This window comes from Zootoca vivipara, chromosome 2, assembly GCF_965207765.1.
Source record: "Zootoca vivipara chromosome 2, rZooViv2.hap1.1, whole genome shotgun sequence".
NCBI lineage: Eukaryota > Metazoa > Chordata > Lepidosauria > Squamata > Lacertidae > Zootoca > Zootoca vivipara.
The window spans coordinates 27,533,987-27,552,144 of NC_142584.1; the positions used below are offsets into that span (position 1 = coordinate 27,533,987).

At 44.5% G+C, this 18,158-nt stretch overlaps 1 protein-coding gene across 2 annotated transcripts in view; it reads left to right on the forward strand.

Moving 5' to 3' along the window:
• RBFOX3 (RNA binding fox-1 homolog 3) overlaps positions 1 to 18,158 on the forward strand; it is a 349,017-nt gene that overhangs the window by 106,131 nt on the left and 224,728 nt on the right. For both annotated transcript variants that reach the window (XM_088661492.1, XM_088661493.1), the window contains exon 2: positions 12,861 to 12,978. The gene's annotated coding sequence lies outside the window, so the exon portion shown is untranslated. The remainder of the gene's footprint in view (positions 1 to 12,860; positions 12,979 to 18,158) is intronic.

Here is an 18,158-nt window from a genome sequence, read left to right on the forward strand (position 1 = left end):
TATACCCTGGCAGTGTCTGCTTGCTGTTCCTCAAAACATGGGCAGCACGAATGGCATCTGCTACTCCAGCATTATGCACTGGATGGGGGCATTGGGGTGGGGTTGGTAAAGGAAGACTAAGCAGAACTTCCTCCTCCTCCTCCTCTTCCTCCTCCTCCTCCGGTTCTATTATAGAATTAAACAGCCTGCATTTTAACAAAGTGGGGGTGGGGCAGGCGGCTTTCCTTACTGAACTAATTTTGTCTTCCGAAATGACAGGGACATGACATCAGCATCCAACTTTGCCAAGTGCACAATTAGGCAGTAATTTGTTTTCTCCTAACCCCCTGCTGCTCTCCTTTTCCCTTACCTAGGATTCTGCTTGTATGCCGATTAGTAGCTATCTCTGAGGGTAATTGGCTCCTTGCTTATCCAAATGGCACCACGCGAAAACAGACACAAAATATGCTTGTGGGTACCTCAAAATTATAGTGGTGCAGGGCATGGAGATGGCTAGAAGTCCGATGTAAACAAAGTGTTGTGGTTGTCCTGCCACATACCGTATTTACTCAAATCTAAAGCATAGCTTTTTTGGCCAAATCACATTGCAAAAATTAAGGTGCGCATTAGATTCGATGGCACATTGACATTCGCCAGCAAATACTTTTTTGTTTGTTTCAAGCTTCTGAAAATTGAGGTGTGCATTAGATTCAATGGCGCATTATACTCGAGTAAATATGATAGTATACGTGTTCTCTATTTGGCATCCAAGTCCTGTTGCCTAAGATTATGTTCCATCAAGCAGATATTGCTCTTGGTAAGGCCTGGGCGATATATCGATATATCACCCAGGTCCGGTATGAGGAGCAGACCGCAATGTTGGCTTCAGTCAGTGGTATATCGCTGGTGAAACTGCCACTGTTCCTGAGTCCCTCTGCTAGCAGTGTCTGCTAGAATTCCTTCCTCCAGCGAGCATTGCTAGCAGAGGGACTCAGGAGCAGTGCCGTTTTCACCAGCGATATACCGGTGAGTGAAACCGCCATCACACTCTGCCCTCATACAATGCAGAGGGAGAAACAAGCTGTATTAGTGAGGCACCAAGCAGCTCCGGTGCTCCTGTGGCTCGTGCACAAGCAGCTGAGCACTGGGGCTGACTCAGCTAGAGAGCAGAAACCTTCCCTCTCCTAGCTGAGCTGCATAAACAAGTGTTGTCCCAGCCTGCAAGTGCCTGGGTGAAACCGCTTCAGTTCCCAAGGTGAGAGCTGGGGCAGTTTCACCCAGTGCCTCGCAGGCAGAGGCCAATGCAGCTCGCTTTTTCAACATCGTGGTATATCGCCAAACCGTGATGTTGGGCTAGAGATACACCGCGATGTTGAAAAGCTGATTTCACCCAGCCCTACCCTTGGGACAGATGAAAGTTGGGAATGGTTTCTGATTTCCTTTGGAAGGGGAGATTTCATAGAATGCGGCTTCATTGCAACTTTTGCTAAGAACTAGAACTTCCCCTGTTTCCTTGGGGAGGGAGGCACCAACTTGCATCAAACATTAGGGAGGATGCCCCCCTAAATATTTTATGGGGTGTGTGTGTGAAAGGACCAGGGCCCCATAGAGTTCGCACCTATGGTCTCTTCACAGCTCCTCCACTCCAGAGGCTCCCCAGACCGAAAGCTCTTCAGCAGCCTTGCCGCAGTGGCATCAGAGTCTTAAATCCCTCTTCTCTGCTGCGAACTCCTCTGTTAACTCTTATCTTTCTCACCCTGCGGCAAAAGCAAGTGAGTGTGCCATGAGGATAACTCCAGTCAGAAAAGCAAGCTGGGGCAATCAAGCTGGGCTGGTGGAGAATACACGGTATACTTTGCAAAGTTTGCTTGGCCTTTCCTTAAGGCAGGGAGGTTGTAGCACTTGCCTCCCCCTCTCTTAGGTATCACTTGCAAGGCACCAGGCATCTAGAGTGTACAAGTTCCTCTCTCTGAATGGCATGTGCCAGATGAGCTTTCAGGAATGATACAGTACTCCCCTAATCTCCTGGTCTCTTTCCTGTGTCCCTGCCAGGAGTGATAAACCCCCTTGACTTCTCTATTGACTTAGACACAAAAGTACAGTACTGAGAGAGCTCACCCAAGGCCTTCCTACAGTTCCTTTCCTGTTTGTGCACAGTAGGGAGGTGTATGTGTGTGTGCTTGGAGGAGGTTTTTGTAGCAGCAGCAAACGCCTCCTTTATGCAAATCCTTTGCTCTTGGAGGCATCTTCCTCCCACAGCCCGCAGGGTGCTCCCCTGCCATCATCAGCCTGCACATGAATGTGCAAGAAAGCTCTGCAAAAATAAACGATGGTATAGTATCCCATTTTTTATTTTATTGCTTGCCGTTTTGTGGCAGCAGTAGGGGGGAAGCAGCAGTCTCTGGAATATTTCCTCTGTGTAACAGGCTTTGACTGCATTGGGGCATGTTTACTAATCAACTAGCTTTGTCCCAAGAGCAGTGCAGACATATGGTATGTATTGTGGAAGCCTGGTTCACCCTCTAGCTACAGTGGTACCTTGGGTTAAGAACTTAATTCATTCTGGAGGTCTATTCTTAACCTGAAACTGTTCTTAAGCTGAGGTACCACTTTAGCTAATGGGGCCTCCCGCTGCCGCTGCACAATTTCTGTTCCCATCCTGAAGCAAAGTTCTTAACCCGATGTACTATTTCTGGGTTAGCGGAGTCTGTAACCTGAAGCGTCTGTAACCTGAAACGTCTGTAACCTGAGGTACCACTATATTCCCTCACCATTAAGAGGGCTAAAGCAAGGTCACTAATGACACACTTCCTGGCCCCCTGGTGCTCTGGTTTTTGGTGGGCACCATGGCTGGAAACAAAGCGGTTCAAGAAACATAGGACAGGACTGCTGCTGAAAAAGGCAGAACCCTCCTGTCAGTGCTGCCCCACCCCCCCACCCCGCCATATCATATACTGTAGTATAACAGCCAGGCTCCTGATGTCTCTGCACTGTGTGTTTCACCACCAGCCATACTCAAATATGTGGAGAAGGTACAGGCCCCTCCCCACTCACGTGCCATCAGCATGTGTGCAGCCGTTGCCACGTGTGCCATTTTCGGCACCAGAAGCGGGTGGAATGGACCAGAAGGGACTTACATGTGTCCCAGAACAGAATCCCAACTTAAGCGGGGATTCCCTTGTCATAATGGCCTCAGGGTATGTAGCATGTTTCAGTAGATCAGTCCTGTCCCCCGTCCCCCAACATGGGTCTCCAGCTGTTTTTGGACTACAGTTCCCATCATCCCTGATCACTGGTCTTGGTAGCTAGGAATGGTGGGAGTTGTAGTCCAAAAACAGCTGGAAAACCAAGTTTGGGAAACCCTGCAGTAGGTGATATGGAATTGGGAGGTGGGGAGCAACCTAAAAAACAGAAACTTTGCTTAGGGCATGCAGAACCACCTTTTTATTTATTTTTTATTTGGTAATTCTGACCCGTGTCATTATGATCTGTAGTGCACATTTGCTTGCTTTGTTGATACCTTTTTTCTGACTTTGTTACTGTGAAATCGACATGAAGACCTTGACGATGCCCCTAAGTGCACTTGACATTACCGCTGGTGCTCAGTGACTGGGTTTTGATAGGCTTGCCCCATTCTTGATTATTGTAGGGAGCCTTAGACATGGGGTAGGGGGTTTCTTTAGTTACATTTCTAGCCCACCTCATCCTGAAAGCTCATGGTGAAGGTGTGGGGAACCTTTCACCCTCCAGCTGTTGCTGAACCATAAATACCATCAGCCTCAGCAAGCATGGCCAATTGTACTTCTGCAACATCTGGAAGGCCAAAGGTTCCCCACACCTGTCATAGAGGGTAATAGCACTGAAACCACCTTTTAAAAGAATTAAAGCTTTATGTCTGCCAAGTTTCTTCTCCTATTATGACTACCATTACTGCTACTACCTGAAAAAAGACTGGACAATGCACATTTCCACCTTCCACCCATTTTATCCTCACAGCAACCCTGTGAGGAGGGCTAGGCTGAGATACCCTGACCCAAAGTCACTTTGTGAGCAGGGATCTTAACCTGGGTCTCCCCAGTCTTAATCTGACCCTAACCATTATATCACACGGACTCAGCAGTCCTTTCAGGAAGATTATTCATGTAATTCTGGAGAATGTTGGTGATCTCTCCCATTTCTTGTTTAAATGTTCCTTTGCCATCCTTTAAATTTCAGTCGCACTGGAGCACCTGCTGACAGGAATCCTCTTTTCATCCTTTGGTATGCTTATATGAACCTGAGTTTTCCCAGGTTTCCCATTGCTCTCTCAGCCTAACTTCTGCTCCTGGACATTAGAACTTCAGAGTACAAGCCAATTACTTCCCCTTTCTGTTGAACCTAATCATCTGCAAGTCAATCTTAAATGTTTCCGAAGTGTTGGTATGCTCATGTTGTGCATGTGGGGCTGGCCATGAATTGCCCTTGGAAGGTTGTTCACATGAAAAGTGCTCTTCAGGCCCTTTGTGGTGGCCTGTTATTTTCTAACTTTTGATGTCTTAAAACATTAAAGCAACCCCCCTTCCCAAATTAGGAAACTGTCTCAGTTCCAAGCCCCTTGTTCGTATCTGGTTGCCTTTGATTTTAAATGTATTGCTGTCCGATAAAGTTTTCCAGAAAAGCAGAATTCTTGCTACTCAGTTGGTGCTTTTTGCTGGCTAAATATCCATTTCTGTAATCTCTGACAGGGGTCAGAGTTGGGGATTGATCTCAAACTTCAGGAACCAATTAAGTCTGGCTATGGATCATCTGCAATTAGTGCGTGGTATAAATCCCTCCCTTTTAATTCTCTCATGGGCAAGTAACTACTGGTAACTAGAAATTGGCATTTCCCTTTGATTCCTTTACTGGATTGAAAGCTCATGGCGTTTTTGTGTATCATAACCAATAAATCTATATGTCTCGTCTAAATTAATCTCCATTTTGATCTTGGTGGATTAACAGGACAAATTGCTCTAAGTTTTGGCATATTTTGGCTGCTCTACTGGGAAGGTGGTTCTATGAGTCTAGAAAGAAGAGAGAATTAAGATTCAATAATCAAGGTCTAAGTATTTCATATTAAATATCTATTTCTGATTGGCATCTTCGTGAGTTGCTCTGAAGTGCCATCAACAATAGGCTGATCTGGAGTGATGTCACTAAATGTTTACAAACATCCTGACCAGTCAGGGGACAAATACAGTGGAACCTTGAGTTGCGGACGTAATCTGTCCCAGAGGCATGTCTGCAACTCGAAGCGTTCGCATTCAGAAGCACTGTGCCTGCGCATGCGTGCGGCGCGATTTAGCACTTCTGCGCATGCACGACCGGTGAACCCAGAAGTAACCCATTCTGGTACTTCTGGGTTGCCACGGGACGCAGCTTGAAAAGATGTAACCTAAAGCGGATGCAATATGAGGTATGACTGTATGTTAACAACAGAATGTTCATCATTCAGTATCGTGAGTGAAAGGAAAGCTGTTTGTATGGAAATAGGTGGTAGAGGAGAGGCCTGAGAAGATGTGGGCTAATGAAGGATGTGCAAAGAGCTCATACAGAGAGGTTCCATCCACACCATGAATTTAAAGCATTATGATAAACAGTCATGGGTTCTCCCAAAGAATCCTGGGAGCTGTGATTACTTAAAGGTGCTGGGAGTTGTTGTTGTTGTTTAGTCGTTTAGTCATGTCCGACTCTTCATCGGACCATAGCACGGACCATAGCATGGACCATAGCATGCCAGGCACTCCTGTCTTCCACTGCCTCCTGCAGTCTGGTCAAACTCATGTTCGTGGCTTCGAGAACACTGTCCAACCATCTTGCTAGGAGTTGTTAGGAAGTCCCTATTCTCCTCACAGAGCTGCCTCTGAAGTGGGATAGGTTGTTAAAGCACTCTAGGAATTGTAGCTCTGTGAGGGGAACTGGGGATTTCATAACAACTCCCAGCACCTTTAACAAACTACAGCTCCCAGAATTCTTTCATGGAAGTCATGGCTGTTTAAAGTGGTCTCATAGCACTTTAAATGTATGGTGTGCTTAATCATAAGGGGGAGCTGTATGGTACTAGCAGGAAGTTGGAGTAAGGGGGATCTGTATGCTGGGCAGACAAGAGGACTTGTCAAAATTTGAGGGGGAGGGGGAGCTAAGGGAAGCAGGGAATAGTAGGCAGTAAACTGGGACCTTAGGAAACAATGAATGGTAAAGACGAGTTTGATAAAGGGAAGGACAAGAAGAGAGCTCAGCAGGGTCAAAACCTCACATATGGCCCTAGGAATAGAAGGGCTGTGAGCTGTTGACAGGAAGGTAGTTGACAGGCAAGATTGCTTTGGAAGCTCTGTTGTCAGTCCAAATTAATGTAGGTTCTTCTCTTTCTTACATAGCAGGGAGCAGCACTGTGGTGGGGGGGAAGTCACACCTTGCTGAGCTTCTCCTTTTCTATGCAAAGCTTACAGAGGTTCTCTCCTTCCAAGGTGTGGACCTAGAAATCCTGAAAGACCCTAGATAATGGGGTGGGGGTGCTGAGTGGGGTGGGGTGGAGGGCGGTTGAACTTCACCAACTGATTTCACCCAATTCTGTGTTAAGAGGGATGAGGTAAATCGAAGACCATGGAGTACCAGGCAGTCCTCCACAGTGGGTTTGAGAGATTAGCACCCAGCTTCATTTTCCGTATTTCCCTCTGTGATGGTAAAAAGGTAAAGGGGCCCCTGACTCTGGGGTTGCAGCGCTCATCTCACTTTATTGGCCGAGGGAGCCAGCGTAAAGCTTCCAGGTCATGTGGTCAGCATGACAAAGCTGCTTCTGGTGAACCAGAGCAGCGCACGGAAACGCCATTTACCTTCCCCGCCGGAGCGGTCCCTATTTATCTACTTGCACTTTGATGTGCTTTCGAACTGCTAGGTGGGCAGGAGCTGGGACCAAGCAACGGGAGCTCACCCCATTGCAGGGATTCGAACCGCCGACCTTCTGATCAGCAAGCCTAGACAGCTGCTTTCCTTTCACCACTGGCTCCCAAGAAGGTTCACAATGGCAGTCTTATATCTCTAGCTAAAACACTGAAATACCTTATCAAAATTAGAACTACCCTCATAACAAAAAATAATATATTTTTTTCCAATACAAAAATACTGTGTTGTTACCTTTGCTTTTGTTTATTTTTATTTTTTAAGGTTTTGTATTCAGGCTATTGGCTACATTAAGAACAAAGAACTACAAAAAATGCCGGCTGTTAAACCAAGCAATTAGTACCCAGAATTATATTCGTTCATTTACAATGGACAACAAAATACCATATATACTCAGTTATCAAAGATGCTTCTCTTGTAGATTTTATCTTCTGTTGGTGCTTAACGGCACAAGACACGTTAAAGTCAACTTAAAAAGGAAAAAAGAAATACTCTCCCAAGAGCGGTGAGATTATAGTATTTTTTAATTGTTACGCATAACAGCACTACCAAGTTTTCTTTACGTTGCAGGCTCATTTTAATTAAAGCCTGTGCTTCACTTTCAATCATCTTATTTGATTTTTGTCAAGTTTTCACTTAATGTTTCTACTAGATGGCAGTGACCTAAGACTACTGCTTATATTGTCAAGTGTAAGCGTTCGATGGTTCTGAGTCTTCCCCAGGGACCTTTCGTATAAGGGCAAGGAAAAGAATCTGCAGAGGTTGTGTCTGGGATGAATACTACAAGGGGAAGTGGTTGCAAAATGTAGAACAAGTAATGTGAGGTTAACCTTATGATAAAACTGAAGGCTGAATGAAACAGAATGTTTATTATGGAGTGCTCTGCTGTATTGTGTCTCAAACAGCCAAGGTGACGCCGACATCCTTGCACTCTATAGGACTGTAAGTTTCCACATCACTTCACAAACACTGCACTGGAACAGCCCCATTTATTTGTTGAAAAGCATTAATATGTCACTTAATATTTCAAAAAAATATCTAAGCAGTGATATTTGCATGCACCAGACTGTTACATCTTTCACCCTAGACTCAAAAAAGCTGCTTCTTGGGCTACAAGAATCTCTGCCTCACTTCTTTGGGAGACCAGCAGCGAGTATGCTCTTTTGCAAATCTGTCCCTGCATGGCCCAAGCTTGAATCCAAACCCTTTATCAGCATGCTCCATGTTTGCTGATTCTGGAGAATTTAGTTAGCCAAATACTATTACCGCTTCCCCTGCCCGCCCGCCCCCCCCCCAAAAAAAAACTCCACTGGAGGGAAGAACAGGCACAGAGAGAGAGGCTGAGGGTGGGAGAGTGTGTGTATTTTGCAAAAGGATTTAGAATTGGGCTGTGACAGATTGCCTTTAAAGGTGACTGATAGAAAGAGCTGGCTGAGAAGCCAGGAAGCCTTTTGGCAATGAGCTGACTCATGCTAAGCTGCTACCCAGCTGTGCATATCAATAGAGTCTAATGAATGGGTATAATTAGGTGGAAAGGGAATTCCAGCCATTTGGGGGGGTAGTGGGGGGGAGGGGGCTGTTTGCAGTAAGTAAAAGATTCACCCTCCCATTTCTTCTGCAGCAGTCTCTCCACCTCACTAATTCATCTGCGTTAATAGAATGTTGGTTGTTAAATATATGAATGGTCTTTCCTTTTAGCTTATAGGTATGAATGTGCTCTTAAATTTCAATGCAAATATTTAAAATGCCCGATTTTGTTTCGTTGGATTTGCTTTCAGCCTAGGTCAGGAGTAGGGGGGACTGCATCTGCTAGATTTGTAGATGTTGGGAAAGGTGTAACTAATGGCAAAAGCAGATGCCTGTTGTCTGACTCCCAGAGCACAAAAAACATACGCAGCAAGGTCTCTCATGGGCATAGGTGAGGAAAATGGAGGCAGCGTGGCTAAGGCTCCTTGGGTGGATCTATTCCTTTCAGTTCCTTGATTGATGGCAGAGTGAGCAGAAGGTAAGGAGGGGGAAAGCCCCATAACAATGGGGGACAAGCTGTTAAACTATCTCCTCTCAATTCAGGGGTGCAAAGCAACCTCTGTAGCTGAGATCGATCCAGCATGACATGGGAGCCTTTTTGGAGAGTTTTTGTCCCTAGGAAAGGTTATCTGTTTTGTTTTTGTTATCTCTGCCGTTCTTCCTGGATATGTATAAAACACTGGTCCTTTGCAGAATCAGGGAGTGAGCCCAAATTCACCTCCCCCTGATTCTGCAGAGGACCAGTGTGTTAGCATTTTAGGGGTCCAACAGGAGGCTATTTTCAGGCCTGGTTGCTACATAGGGTGGAGGGTCAAGGGGAAGATTGGAGGCTGCAGGCCAGATGGTTCTATGGGTCTATCTGGCTTGTGGGAAGGTGGCTCCCCACCCCGAATTTTGGTCCACACTAACAGAACATTGCTGGACGTTGATATATATCATGTGTGTGTGTGAGAGAGAATTTTTGTTAATATATTCCATGCTTAGCTAAAATAAGCTGGGTTGAAAATGTTGTAAGTTCCTAACATCTTTTAGACTTGCTGTTCACCTAGTGACATATGGGTAAAGTGGAATGTTTAACCATGGTCTTTGGGTTCTTAATGAGGGGGTTGAGGAGTTCAAAGGAAGACAGTGTTTCCCCACTTTGTTCAAGCATGATGGCCATTGTCCATTCAACGTCTCCAGATGAACCAGTGGCAAGGAAGCAAGCAAACAAGCATAAATGTGTTGAACACATTTGCTAGTGCTGGGCTGCGGAGATTTGGCTTCCTCCATGCAAGCTGGCAAATAAAGCATGGTGACTTTCTCTTCCCTTAACACTGGGGGCCTGGGCTGGTGTTTTCAGCATGGACCATTAGCTTTGTACTCCGAGCCTGATGGACAAGGATAAGGGGTTTGTCTGGGCCACTCCTCCCAGGTTCAGAATAAACAGGTTCCAGTTCTGTGATCTCAGCTGGTGGGCAAGTCCTTGGACCGAAAGCACAAAAATTGCTGGAGTGGTAAATAACATTGAGGACAGGGCAAGATATACACAGAGCAATTTGGATCGCTTGGTCAGCTGGGCCCTGTGCCAACAACATCTGTTTTAATGCAGCCAAATGCAAGGTCATATCTCTAGGAATAAGAGTATCAGCCAGAGCTATAGAACGGGCAGCTGTATCCTGGAAAGCAGGGCCGACAGTCCTCATGGTATGTAATTTAACTGGTTGTGTGTGCCTAGACTAGAGGATGCTGCAGCAATGGGGGTTAGTGTGATCCATTTTGCTCTAAAGCTGCAGATGGGGATGAGGTAGCGTGGGGAAGAGTAAATCTATTGCTACATACTATCCGAGTCTTGATGTCTGGGTGGTGGTGGGTTTTTTTTAATGTGCTCCTCTTTTCAGAGTCACTTTTGGAACGATTTGAGGACATGGGGTGGGTTGGCTTTAATAAAGAGTCTTCAGAGAAATGAAGTGAAAATATCACTTGATAATATAATAAGCACTTTCACAGTGGGGGAAAAAAAATACTTTGTGCTCAGAGGCGAAGTCCAATAGCTGTAAAAGAGCAATCTTGAATGCCAGTGGTGGCAGAGTTTGAAACAGAACATTTCACCAGACTGGTATCAATCTTTCATTCCCTGCCTGCTTATCCAAGGGCTTTTAAATTAAAATGCTTCTCTGCAGGGATTAAACATGCAAGCCTATGTGAAATAGTCATACGTGGCTAATTGTATGGTTATTGTCTTTTTGTTCTAGCGCACATACCTTCAGTATATGAATAGGGGGAAGTTGCAGCTACTCTCATTCGCAACACAGCTGCACGCACTGGGAAAAATTATATATGCACATATTGTACCTGTGTGTGTTTGCATGCTAGAGTCATGTGTGCTGATACACATGTAAGTGCCATTCAAATCACTATACAAAAGTGCCTTCTTCGTCAAAATTTTACTGTGTCTAATCTGAGGCTCTGACAATGACATCTAATGGAAGTCAAGGGCTGAAAGTTAAAAGTGGAAGTACGGGATATTTAATAATAGGAAGTAGACCACACATCTGTAACAATGTCTGCGACTAACTATCCACCAGGTGATTTATTCTATGTTTACACCTTTTCCCAGAATACTACAACCCGAAAAAATGATGGTTTCTAAGTGTTCAGATCAAGTATAAATAAAAATTGTGGTTTCCCACAGACAGCTTTATTCATAGCTGCCAAGTTTTCCCTTTTCTCGCGAGGAAGCCTATTCAGCATTAGGGAATTTCCCTTAAAAAAAGGGAGAACTTGGCAGCTATGGCTTTATTTGAAATTTAAATCCAACTGTTCATTTGCAAGAGAACTCTGAAAATGTCCCAGGTCATGAAGTACCAAATAAGTTAAGTCTCACACTGAATCTAACAGAACTGGGGCTTCAAGGATACACTTGAAGGCTTCAAAGAATACTCTCAATGGATAAAGATATTGATTGCACTACAAAAAGAATCAATAATGATGGATAAACATCTCGGATTATGTATGCATTTTGGTTGTGGGTGTGTTGTTGGGTTTTGTTTGTTTTTTTGCTGAAATATACTAGGGGATTGTAATTAGGAAAAGTTTTATTTTATGCACGTTCTCAAGCAAATGTGCAAATAAGTTTATTTGAGCCTTCATGTGCTCTCAAAGGTTCAACCCAAATCTAACACCCCTAGCTCATCAATGCATGTTAATGGTAAACTTTCACCGGGTAGGGGTGATGTGTGACTTTTTGATCTCTTGTTGAATTCTGAACCTGTCCTATCTTTTGCGGTTCGAGAACCCCCCCCCCCGCGAGAAATAAAGACACAGTGACACATGGTATTGGAGTTAATGGGTAGAATAAGGCCACAACTTTATTGGTTATAGCAATAGACAGGCATATTTGCTGTTTTAGATGCTTGCTAAAACCTTTCTTTCAACTAACATGCCCAGATATGTATTAGGTTACATACTTGTTTCGAAAGTTCTGCTGATGTTACCTATATTTTAGAATTTTATTTTGCCTAATTTTTCAAAAATTAGTTTTGATTTTAGAAGAGTTTTAAAATAACTATTTCACACTATGTTGTATAAACTGCTTAGAGATTTTCCTTTTTTGATTGAAGTGATCTAGACATTTTTTTATTTCGTTTTTAAAAAGTGTAACCGCAGCAAGGAATTTTGTAGTACCGGTAGTAGTGTTGAAGCCTCTGAAGGAGATTGCCCTAACATTGCAGGCATATGAGGCTGGCAATACAGTCTTAATACCTACTATTGGCTGAGATGCTCAGAATTTACAGAGAAGCAGGGCAGGCAGTATTGTCTAAGATTAATCAAGTGGGAAATATAGTATGGGCCTTTTGGAATGAGGCAGCACTGGCCATAGGGACCACCAATAGGTCACGGAAGTGAGATATGGATGTAGGATTGGACTTGGGAGAGGATGTGGACCAGTGAACCTCAGATACATCAGCTGATAATGACAATAGGAGGGAAGGGAAATTGCCAGAACCTGAGCAAATAGCCAGTAGACCCAGTAAGATCAGATGTTGGATCTAGATGGGTGGGACTTCCTGACCATAGCAATTCTTTTGGATTGAGATTGCTTGGGTGGTGTAGAGAGCCAAGTGGCTAGAGAATGGGAGATTGGCAGAGAAGTATTGTATCCAGGTCTCTGCATTAACATGGATTATGAAAGAATGTATGGGTCACTAAAGAGTGGCTTTGAGTTTTTTTGGGGTGGTGGTGGTTATTATTATTATTATTATTGCTGGGCATTTCACTTGGTAGGGTTCAGCCCTGGCTGCTCTAATGGCTCCTGTGACCATAAGCTGTTGCACTTTCTCTGTCACCAAGTGGGAAATGTGCCATTTAGAAACCATTGTGCTGTTCTTTCCTCTGTGTTCCTTAACATGCGTGTGGAAACATGGTCTACATTTTATTTCATCTTTTTCTTCCAGGCCAAGGAGCTAGAGCTGGCACAAGGACCCTGATGGCTTTCCTTTCCAGCACAGAGTGCATGTATCTGCACTAGATTGTGACATCTACTAGAAGCAACACAACCCTTTGGTGTTCCAGGTAAGAGTCCTCGGTCTGATAGAAAGACTCTTGGAAATGGCTGCATCTACAGTATGAGGCATTTATTCTGCTGAGGCGTGAAATAGTGGACCATGGAAATACACAGAGGAAAATAGCACCCCAGAGTCATCTGGTGGATTTGCAGGAAGGACGCAGTGATAAAAGCAAGGCATAGAGGACCAGAAAAATCCATTTTGGGACAGATAATGCCTAAACTACATAATTTTGTTGTCGTTGTTTAATCGTTTAGTTGTGTCTGATTCTTCGTGACCCCCTGGACCAGAGCATGCCAGGCACTATTGTCTTCCACTGCCTCCTGCAGTTTGGTCAGACTCATGTTGGTAGCCTTGACACTGTCCAACCATTTCACCCTCTGTCGTCCCCTTCTCCTTGGGCCCTTAATCTTAATACACCCTATCTAAAACTGTTGATGCCCTCCAATGTGGATGGTGCAGTTCACAATACTGGGATTAATGAGACTGTATATTTTAATTTGACAGCCTTCCACTGAATGCAATGTGCACATGTTAAACTGCTAAACAGTGCATTATTATCTGTACCTGTTGCTTTACCCTGTATAAGGCACTATCCATGTGATACTACCTTTTCATTTTTCTATCTAATTCTTCTTCCATGATTGTTTCCCTCCCCGACTGGTAAACTCACTACCCAATTCATTCTGCCTACTGTCCTAAGTCTAATAATTCAGTAATGGATGCTTCAGTGTGTACTTGGGGGGGGGGGGTGTCCGTATTTGAAGCTCTTTAGAAATTCGTATGCATTTCCTAAACAGTTCAAGAACAGAAGTTTGAGGAAGTCAAGAGCGAGCAGGAACAGCAAGGACCCTGTGTTGTTTATCCCTAACAAGCCATGATTTGCTAGTCAACCTGAAGCCATGATTAGGTGTTAGCTGGCTGGTCATGGCTTGCTAGGGAGCAACAAACCAAGGTCCCTGGTTCAGATGTAACAGGAAACCAAGGCTTCCTGGTTTGTTTATCCTGCTTGTGCCAGGGGAGGAGTGAAATGGAGTGACTGGGCACTAGCATGCTGCTCATTCCTGATAATCCACAATAAACCAGATAGTCTGGTTGATTGTTACATGTGATTACGTCCCTCTGTGTTGGTTAGTCACTAGTTGGGAGTGGGTGGGGGGACCGGGGTGGGGTGCCTTTCTTTTGCAGCTTCTCTTCAATCACTGCCTTTCCATTCTGTGTTGAAGCAGATGAAGAAATTGTGGGCTTGTTATTGCTGTGATGCAGAAAGATACAGTCATGTCCATCTGTTCTTCTCTCTGATTGGTAGCCCTGGACTAAGACCAGCAAATCAAACATTTATATCAGGCTGGGAAACCTGCAGCCCTCTAGATTGTTGGACATCAACCCTATCAGTCACTGCCAACACGAGCAGGGATGATGCGAGTTGTCTAGCAACCTCTGGAGACCTACATATTCCCAATCCCCGACTGATTCTTTCATAAGTCTTGATCATATAAAATACTTGCCTTCTTTTGAGCTGCTGCTACTGCTGCTAACCAAGAAGCATTTGTCTCCATTTTTACATTGTGCTTTTAATGGAAGAAGGAAATGCAGCTGAACAGTATTCAGTAATTCATATGCCGATTCTTGGTCTTGCTTCACGCTATCAAAATTGCACACCCAGAAACTTGTAAAAGTTTTTGGACGAGCAAACTGCTAGATCTCCCTTGGCTGGAGTGCTAGGTACACCCACACACCTAACATCTGCGCCAAAATATGCTTATTGTGTTATTGTGACACTCTCTACTGCCTACCAGTTCCTCAAGTGTGTTTCCATCACCCAAAAGCATTAATTTGATAGGGAATTATTATCTGAGTTTTTCCATTTACTTGAGTTGGTCTAAGTTTTATTTAAAATGAGTGCTGATGGCATCAGCCTAAGATGCATATTGCAAGGGGAGGGCTGGATAACGCAGCTTTGGGTGGAGGAAATTAATGAGATTGAGATCATTTTGCTGTGCCCAGAATGGGGTGGGCCTAGGGCGTTCATTCCTAAACGATGTGCTGAGAGAGGATGGTTAATTTGCTGCAAGAGGAATTTAAAGGCTCCTCTGAAACTGTCTCCTCTGTGTGTGGGTTTTCGCTTTCCAACCAGCCTCTGCTGAGGGGGTGGGCAATTCTCCCACAACTCTGTGTTAGGTGTGGTTGGATCATTAATGAACATGGTCGTCCTGTGTTATCTTACTCTCAGTGAAAGCAACTGTTTTGGGTTGTAAGCATGGCATGTCCCTCCAGTTCTAGTAACATAGAAATCTGCCTTATCCCAACCAAGTGAGGCTGTTTGTCAATCTCTGAAGAACCTCTACCTGACCCTTTTACATGAAGATTGGAGGGCCTGAACCTGGGACTTTCAATGACAAATCATTGAACTGAACTCTGTTTTAATTAAATGGGAGTTTTAAAGTTGTAATCTAAACCTCCCCCACAAACACAACAGAAGGGGTTCATGGTGTGGTGGCGCCCCTGCCACGTCTACAGCCCTGCCACTCACAGCAGCTTGAGAGTCAATGGATCCTGGACCAGCTCAGCCACTTCCCACCTCTGGAGCATCCCATTTCAGGGCCTGCCATCATGGGAGGTCGGCTTAGCTGGGAGAGTTGGGTAGAGGAAAACCTGTGCCCACTCCACCACCGCTCAAGCCAGGAGCGATGTGGATTCCAAATCAGAAATTGGAAAGCACTGGAATGAGAAGTTTGGTATTTAAAAAGAATGTACGCAGGGTCACTTTGTTTTCTTTTATATGTGATGAAAGCATCTGTGGTTTATTGTAAAAGTAGGGTAGATTAATGATATAAATAACAAAGAATAAAGGACCAGTAGCACAACTCTTGTCATGTCTACTCAGAAGTAAGTAGGTTTAGGATTGCAACCCAATGCTGCATACCTAAGGCAGTGAAACTGCAGGTAGCTGAACTGTAATGTCCAGAGTCTTGCTGGGCTTGAGCCAGCAGGGGAGAATTAAGGATGAAAGATTGATCTTGGGGTCCTCCATCTATTTCTGGGTATTACTCTTCTTCTTCTTCCACTTCTTCTTCCCATTGGGAATAAGGGGACTGTGGCTATCAGGGGTCCGGAATGGCTTTAGATCCTTAAGATTCTAGTCATTTCCCAGTTCTTTCACAGCACACTCCCCAAACCACCCCAAATATACCCATTTACCAATGTCCGCGCTCTGAAGTAGGTTGAGCCAGGGCCCTAGAGGCATTGGCAGCAATGAGAGGGAGTTTGCTGACATCAGAGTTCTGTCCCTGGCAGAAAGGCAAATCCGATATATCCTATAGCCTCTGCAACACCCTCCCAAAAGCCATTAAGATTGTACCCTAAGTTAAGTTATTTATTTTAGATTGAGTCTCCCATTTTAAAAATAAATTCTGTCTCGAACAATCATGCAAGCTAATGTTACTGAATTAAAACCAAAAACACATTGGTTTTCAGCCAGCTAGATCCTTTATACAACCTAGAAGCCTAAACCTTTGGCATTCCACAAAACAAGAGAAGTTTCCAGTTTGGCTTTCTTTGTACACATTGAAGGACACTAAGCAAGATGAAGGTTGAAGCTGCACTCCTGTGCACATGAATTTGGAAGTGAATTTTGTTGAACCAAGTGGGGCTTACTTCTGTGTAAGCATGCATATATAGGATCAGGCTGTAAGTGGCCAGACCTTTCTGTAAGCAAAGGCTGGTTGTTACTGGGCAAGATAGTGTTTCTCAATGAGATGGAAAGTAAATGTTCAGGCTGTTTGGTTAGCAGAGTCCTAAGTAATCATAACTTGAAAACTGGATACACTGCAGAGTTTGAATAGAGGAGATTAGATGTAAGGTATAAAATAGGAACATGAGCTCACTAATATGGACTCTGTAGATGACTCTAGTGCAGGCATCCCCAAACTGCGGTCCTCCAGATGTTTTGGCCTACAACTCCCATGATCCCTAGCTAACAGGACCAGTGGTCGGGGAAGATGGGAATTGTAGTCCAAAACATCTGGAGGGCCAAAGTTTGGGGATGCCTGCTCTAGTGATAGGCAAGATGGCATCTCCTGGATCTGACTTCTGTGATGACTTGCTAGTCGCTGGGACCAGAAGAAAGCTCACAACCATAAATACAGTACATTACTTACCGGGGCAAATTAAATACAGACACACAGATACACCCCAATTATGCACATTCTACTTGTGTGCAACCACACATATATGTGGCACTGGGAAATAAATAAATAGAATCATACTAGGAAATGGCAAGAGAGATCTAGAGAGTCCTTGTGGCTCACAAGGAGACCCTTCTTGGAACCTGAAAAGGACATCTGTAAGGGTGGAGGAAGCTCTGAAAAGACCCGAGGCTTTCTTTAGGCTGCTCAGCCTCCCCGCCTAATAGCTGATGCTCAGGGTAGTGCAGCCGCAGCCGCTGACATGTCTTCCAGCCTCCAGCCAGCCCCAGAGTTCAACTCTAGATACTTTGGTCTGGATTGGAGAGAGAGGAGAGTGAGCAAGCGAGCTGGAGAGCAAGGGGAAGTAGGCAATTGGAGGCTTTTTAGAGGGTGCTCCCCACTTTATGCAAGTTGACTTGTGCAAAGGGGGGTCCAGAACATAACCCTGCCTGTACAGTTTATTAGGCCAAGGTGGTGGTAGACCGTAATGACCAAGGATGATTGGGAAAATAAAAAGGATAGGAAGCTATAAAGAAGCATATTTATTAATGTTGTATTTTTGATTTGACATTTTTTTGGGTGGGAATGAAAGGGGTGGATGCTATAGAACAGGCAAATTCTACAATTTCCATCATTCCTGACCACTGTATGGGAGTTGTAGTCCCAAAACATCTGGAGGCATAGCTGCCAAGTTTTCCCTTTTCTCGCGAGGAAGCCTATTCAGCATAAAAGAAAATCCCTTAAAAAAAGGGATAACTTGGCAGCTATGTCTGGAGGGCCGAGTTTGTCTATGCCTGCTATAGAGAGAGAGACCGGAATCCTCAACTAGAGGCACTCTGTTTTCTGAAGCTGTAACAAACAGCTTTCCTCAGTCTTTTTCCTGACAGCCATGAAGGCTAGAAACATACTTTCATTAAACAAACAAAAAAGAAACTGTGACTTTGTACTGTGAAGCATGTATGTACAGAAGAATACAAAGAGCTCTGCTCTGAGAGGTGCA